Source organism: Oryctolagus cuniculus, chromosome 3 (assembly GCF_051225735.1).
Source record: "Oryctolagus cuniculus isolate XC-2025 breed Fujian yellow rabbit chromosome 3, ASM5122573v1, whole genome shotgun sequence".
Classification (NCBI taxonomy): Eukaryota; Metazoa; Chordata; class Mammalia; order Lagomorpha; family Leporidae; genus Oryctolagus; species Oryctolagus cuniculus.
Genome location: NC_142869.1, coordinates 45407016 through 45412735, shown reverse-complemented (window position 1 = coordinate 45412735; position 5720 = coordinate 45407016). Strand labels below are relative to the sequence as shown.

Sequence of the window (5720 nt, the reverse complement as noted above, 5' to 3'; positions counted from 1 at the left end):
CTTCACGGTGTTATGGGAGAATGCAAGCAATTATAAATAATGTCATAATTTTAAGTATTTTTATTTTTGCAATGATAATGTTATTTTGAAAATATTTTAAAGTTTGCAGTCTTTAATGCTGCACTTCCGATGTTTGGTCTAATAAAGTGAATTTTTGCATTCTCCCAAAATTCCTGTGTTAAACATAACTAATGTTTAACATTTAGATGTGGCTTTTGATTAGATTACGAGTACAGGACTTAAATGAAATTGGATCTCTTACACAACAGATGTCAGAGAGATCCCTCACTCTTCCCACCACTGGAGGACTCGCTGAGAAAATGATCATCTGTGAACCAAGAGGTAGACCCTCACTAGACACTAAATCTGTTGGTGCTTTTGTCTTGTATTTTCCAGCCTCTAAAAGTGTGTGATGTAAGTGTTTCTTATGTGAGCCACCTAGTTCATGGTGCTTTTTTATGGTAATCCAAACAGATTAAAACACATGAGCATAAGTCTTCATAACAACCTGAAAATCACTCAAGCATGTCTAAGACCATCACCACTTCTAAAAATCTTTATAGAATGGTAACCCAACTAGTCTCCTTTCTCATCTAAATATTGCCACAGATGTTCTCCAGTAAAAATCACTGTATCTATCTATTGGTCTGTGCAAACACTGTCTTAGGTCCTATTTCTATTTTCTGTTATAAACTTGTTTGCATAGATAAGCAGGGATATGCACAGGCTTTTTTCCCCCACTCTATGGAACACATATCTTCACTTACCTTCGATAAATAGCCACTTCCCACAGTAGTAAACAACTTGATTTAAACTTCAGATTTTTTTTTTCATTTTCAATTATCTTTATATACAGAAGATCAATTCAGTATATATTAAGTAAAGATTTCATCAGTTGCACCCACACAGAAACACAAAGTGTAAAATACTGTTTCAGTACTAGTTATAGCATTACTTCACATTGGACAACACACTAAGGACAGATCCCACATGAGAAATAAGTACACAGTGACTCCTGTTGTTGACTTAACAATTTGGCACTCTTGTTTATGGTGTCAGTAATCTCCCTAGGCTCTAGTCATGAGTTGCCAAGGCTATGGAAGCCTTTTGAGTTCGCCGACTTCAATCTTATTCCAACAGGGTCATAGTCAAAGTGGAAGTTCTCTCCTCCCTTCAGAGAAAGGTACCTCCTTCTTTGATGGCCCCATTCTTTCCACTGGGATCTCACTTGCAGATATCTTCCATTTTTTTTCCCAGGGTGTCTTGGCTTTCCATGCCTGAAATACTCTCATGGGCTTTTCAGCCAGATCGGAATGCCTTAAGGGCTGATTCTGAGGCCAGAGTGCTATTTAGGACATCTGCCATTCTATGAGTTTACTGTGTATCCTCCTTCACATGATGGATTGATCTCTCCCTTTTTGATTCTTTCAGCTAGTATAAACTTCAGATTTTAATTGTCACAAAAATGTTGCTTCTAATATTTCTAATATTTCTTTGTCCATCAGTTGTAGCTATACAGCAAACATTGTGGCATCTCCCAGGCATTGAGATTCTAAGCCCTGTGCTGATACCAACATTCTGGGTCTCTACTTATTCAAATGATAGCATTAATAGTAAATTGTGTATATATATATATATAAAATATGTCTATATATATATCAGTTTATTTTTAAATGTAGCACAATGGTTCCCCTTCCATCAAAATCTTAGCCACTAAATAATGTGGACTATATTTTGGTAATATATAAAAAGGGCACATTTTTACTATTATAATTAAGCAATATTCTCAGGCTAGAAGTAGAAATGAGGTTTAAAAACAGGAAAAAGAAAACAAAACTTGCTTCTAAAAATGTTTTAACTATTGAAGTAGTTAGACAGCATTTAGATATGTTAGTGAATTGCACTGCTTAGTTTAGTACTCATATATGTACATCTAGATGAAACACACACACTCACAAATTTCTTGTAAATTATTTAGTGTTTTCAGCGCAGCTGTATTGTGTGAGTATTTATTCATTGCCTCTAAAATCAGCAAAATATGTTCAGTAAGTGCCAGCTTGGCAGATATTGTACATAATCACACATCTGAGCCACAAAGTTATTCATGTCATGCTAATAATTACCAGACAACTAAATTATTCAGCCACTATAAATGTTATATTTAATTACTTTATCAATTTTTGCATGTTGCCATGGAGATTAAATTGCTAACTCAATACGTATCTTCAGTTCTTTTATAATTTCCATCTATATCAATATAAATGTGGAATGAATTTATAACACTGGGAACCAAGTGCAAACAAGTTGGTATTTTCTTGATATGATTTCTATTCACATTGCTGTGAATGATGCTGTGAAATTTTATCAGGTTCTTTCCACCATCTTCAAAGTACTCCTGAGCTCTAAAAACTAAAAGGAGCAGAATAAAATAAATCTTTCATGAGGTACAATTTCTACCTCTGTCAGGAACTAACTGATTAAAAAACTCTTTATAGGTTAAACCAAATATTACATTTTTATGGTTCTGCATATTTCTAAACATAAGGACTAAAGGTTTTTCACTATAAACCATCCTTGATACAGTAAATACTAGAATGGATTATAACAGCAGTCCATGTAATAATTTATTGTTTGTCTATTTTTTGTTTTCCTAGAGTATATTTTTATGGAGCTACAAATTTCCCTAAGAATGCCTCTGCATCTAAAGTTATTTATAACATAAAACTATCTTGTTATAAACACTGAATGTATACCACTCTATTCTATAAAACACCTAGCATCCATTTTACAACCTTCTGAGAAGAAAAAAACATGGGTCACTAGAATGAGTTATCCTTGTTTTAGGTGAGCAAGTATTGAAAGTAACCAAAGAAACATGTAAAGCCTTACTATCACTGGGAGATTCTGGTTCCATTTGGGAAAATTAAAACTACGTAACAACAATAGAATCTTGAACCTTTATATGTGCAATTATAACCCAACAGTGTTCTTCATTGGTCATAACAGGTTCAAAGTTTCTTTTTTTTTTTTTTTTTGTAGGTAGACATTTATTTATGTATTTAGAGTTTACACATATGCCATAACTGTGATGCAGAAAAGTGAGCCCGTAACATTTAAAACAGCTCCAAGACACTTATTATCTTCTGTGTCCCCAGCAAGTCCTGAGATCGAGGTAGAGCACACATTCCCACTCCCAAGGTGACCGAGGACCAGAAACCGCACTGACAGACATGGAGAGCACCGGGGAGATGCCACAGGAGAAAAACTCCACGTCGATCTGCAAATCTTTATTGTAACACTTAAAAGAAATCACATATTCATTCCAACAGCTCTAGCGGCCTCGGCCACCCAATAAGTTACAGACACTCAGGTACTTGCAAGGCTCCTGTGCAGCTATGTAGCCGATCAAGTCAGGGCAAGTGGTCACCTGCCCACAAGCAGACACCAAGTTGTCTCCCACAGGGACCCCTTGTCCAGCACAGACTGCAGATGCAGTCAAACCTTGCCTCCAGGCGGTGAAATCAGTAGAAGCCGCACGACTCGTGGCTGCTTTCACTCCAGTGTGTGTGTCTACTGAAGCAGAGCTGGAGGAGGTGGCAGAGGCGGGGGCACCGCGTGCCCGCCCAGCAAGGCAGGCATTCCCTGTAGTGCTCCGCAGGACAAACTCCGCAGCGTGTTCCTGGCAGATGGGTTGCGCAGCAGCCCTGGTCGAGGATTGCCCCTGCACGACTAAGACTGTTTGCTGGCGGGCTCCTTGTCTGGGCAGCTGGAGGGTTTCGAGGACTTCGCTTTGACCCACGGGTGCTCAAGTACTTCTGCCAGAGTGGGCCTATGACTGGGGTTGTGCTTCAGCAGCCTCGAAATGAAGTCCGTGGCTCCCTCTGTCACAAAGTCAGGGAAGGTGAATTCAACCCGTGATACTCTTCTGTAGGTTTCTTGGTATGTGTTTGCCTCAAAAGGAGGCTTCCCAACTAAAAACTCGTAGCAAAGAACTCCCAGGCTCCAGAGGTCCACCTTCTCGTCATGCATGCGGCCCTCAATCATCTCGGGGGGCAGGTAGTCCAGCGTGCCACACAGCGTAGTCCTCCTGGAGGATGGAGCGTGTACCGACCACCCGAAGTCTGCAATCTTCAGCTCCCCAGCTGATCCAAGAAGCAGGTTCTCGGGCTTAATATCTCTATGAATGACTCTCTTTGAATGACAGTACAACAGGGCGTTTGCCAGCTCGGTGATACAGGTAGCAGTTCTCTGCTCATCAAACTTGGAAAGTTTCTGAAGCTCTCTGTAGATGGTTCCAAGCGGTGCATACTCCAGGATTAGGTACACTCGGGTGGCATCATGGAAGTAGCCATAGAGTCTGAGAATATTAGGATGCCGCAGGTGGGACTGGATTTCCACTTCCCTTCGGAGCTGATGCTCCATGCCTGCTTTCTCCAGCTGAGCTTTAAATAACACTTTGAGGGCCAGGATAAACTTGCTTTGTTTCTCTCTTGCCAAATAAACATTACCAAACTTTCCTTTACCCAGTGGACGACCAATGTCAAAATCTTCCAAAGTCCACTGCCTTTTTTTAGATTCTTCATTTTTCTGGTTTGATGTCAGTTCCTTTTCAGGATTATTTCCGGGTGCTGACGGTGGGGGCTGCTCGCTCTTCGGGGTGTTATTTGGTGGCTTGGAGACAGGTCGAGGCACACTGGCCGCCTGTGCCTGCTTCAGCTTCTGCACAGGCTTCTCAGCAGGGAGGAGCTTCTGTGCCTGCGAAGGGACCCGCTGGGAGGAATTCGAAGGACACAAGACCCGCTCGGCCTGGCCACTACACGCAGACACCGGATTCTGAGAAGGAAAACGCTGAGTCACTGGAACGCGTTTTGGGCCATCACCGAGGAGAGCTGCAGCCTTAATAGGCCCTGAAATGCAGTTTTCTTTGGATCTTTCCATGATGCCGGCTGACCCTCGCCTCCGACGCAGAGGCGCGGTGTCCTTCCCAGCGCTCAGCCCAGGTTCAAAGTTTCTTAGGCTTAACTGTTCAGTATAAATAGGAGAGATGTTCACAATAAAACATTTGAGCTGATTGTAGGATTATTTATGAATAAAGTTAGCCAGAGAGGATGGAGGTCCTCAAATCTGGGGTTGGGTAGGAAAGATATAGATAAATGCTATGAATTCACTCATTCACAAATATTCATTTATCCAATTATTAATTCAACATGAATGTATAAGATACCTGGTAAAATAATAACATATTTTCTAAAAATCTATTATCACTTTATTTATAATTTTCTAACATACAACTGTATTTAAGAAATGATTAATGAGGCAGACATTGTGGCATTGAGTTTGAAGCTGCTGCCTATGACACCAGCATCCTATACCGTTGCCCTTTTGAGTCCCAGCTGCTCCACTTCCAATCCTGCTAATATGCCTAGGAAAGCAGTGGAAAATGTTCCAAGAGCATGGTCCCCTGCACCTATGTGAGAGACCTAAAACAATATCCTGGCTCCTGGCTTCAGTCTGGCCCAGCCAGCCCTGGCCATAGCAGCCATTTGGAGAATGAACCAGTGGATGAAAGACCTTGCTCTCTCTCTCGCTCTCGCTCTCACACTCTCTCACTCTCTCTCTCTAACTCCATCTTTCAAATAAATAAAATAAATTTTCAAAAAGAAAGGTTAATAATACAGCGCTTTAAGTTTTTAGCAATTGGAGAAAAGGCATAAGCAAAT

At 40.7% G+C, this 5720-nt stretch overlaps 1 pseudogene across 1 annotated transcript; it reads right to left on the bottom strand.

Moving 5' to 3' along the window:
* Nucleotides 1-3014: 3014 nt before the first annotated feature.
* LOC149127330 (aurora kinase A pseudogene) lies at nucleotides 3015-5033 on the bottom strand (annotated as a pseudogene). Its single transcript, XR_016231474.1, has one exon. The product of XR_016231474.1 is annotated as an aurora kinase A pseudogene (transcript).
* Between the last annotated feature and the right edge of the window lie 687 nt (nucleotides 5034-5720).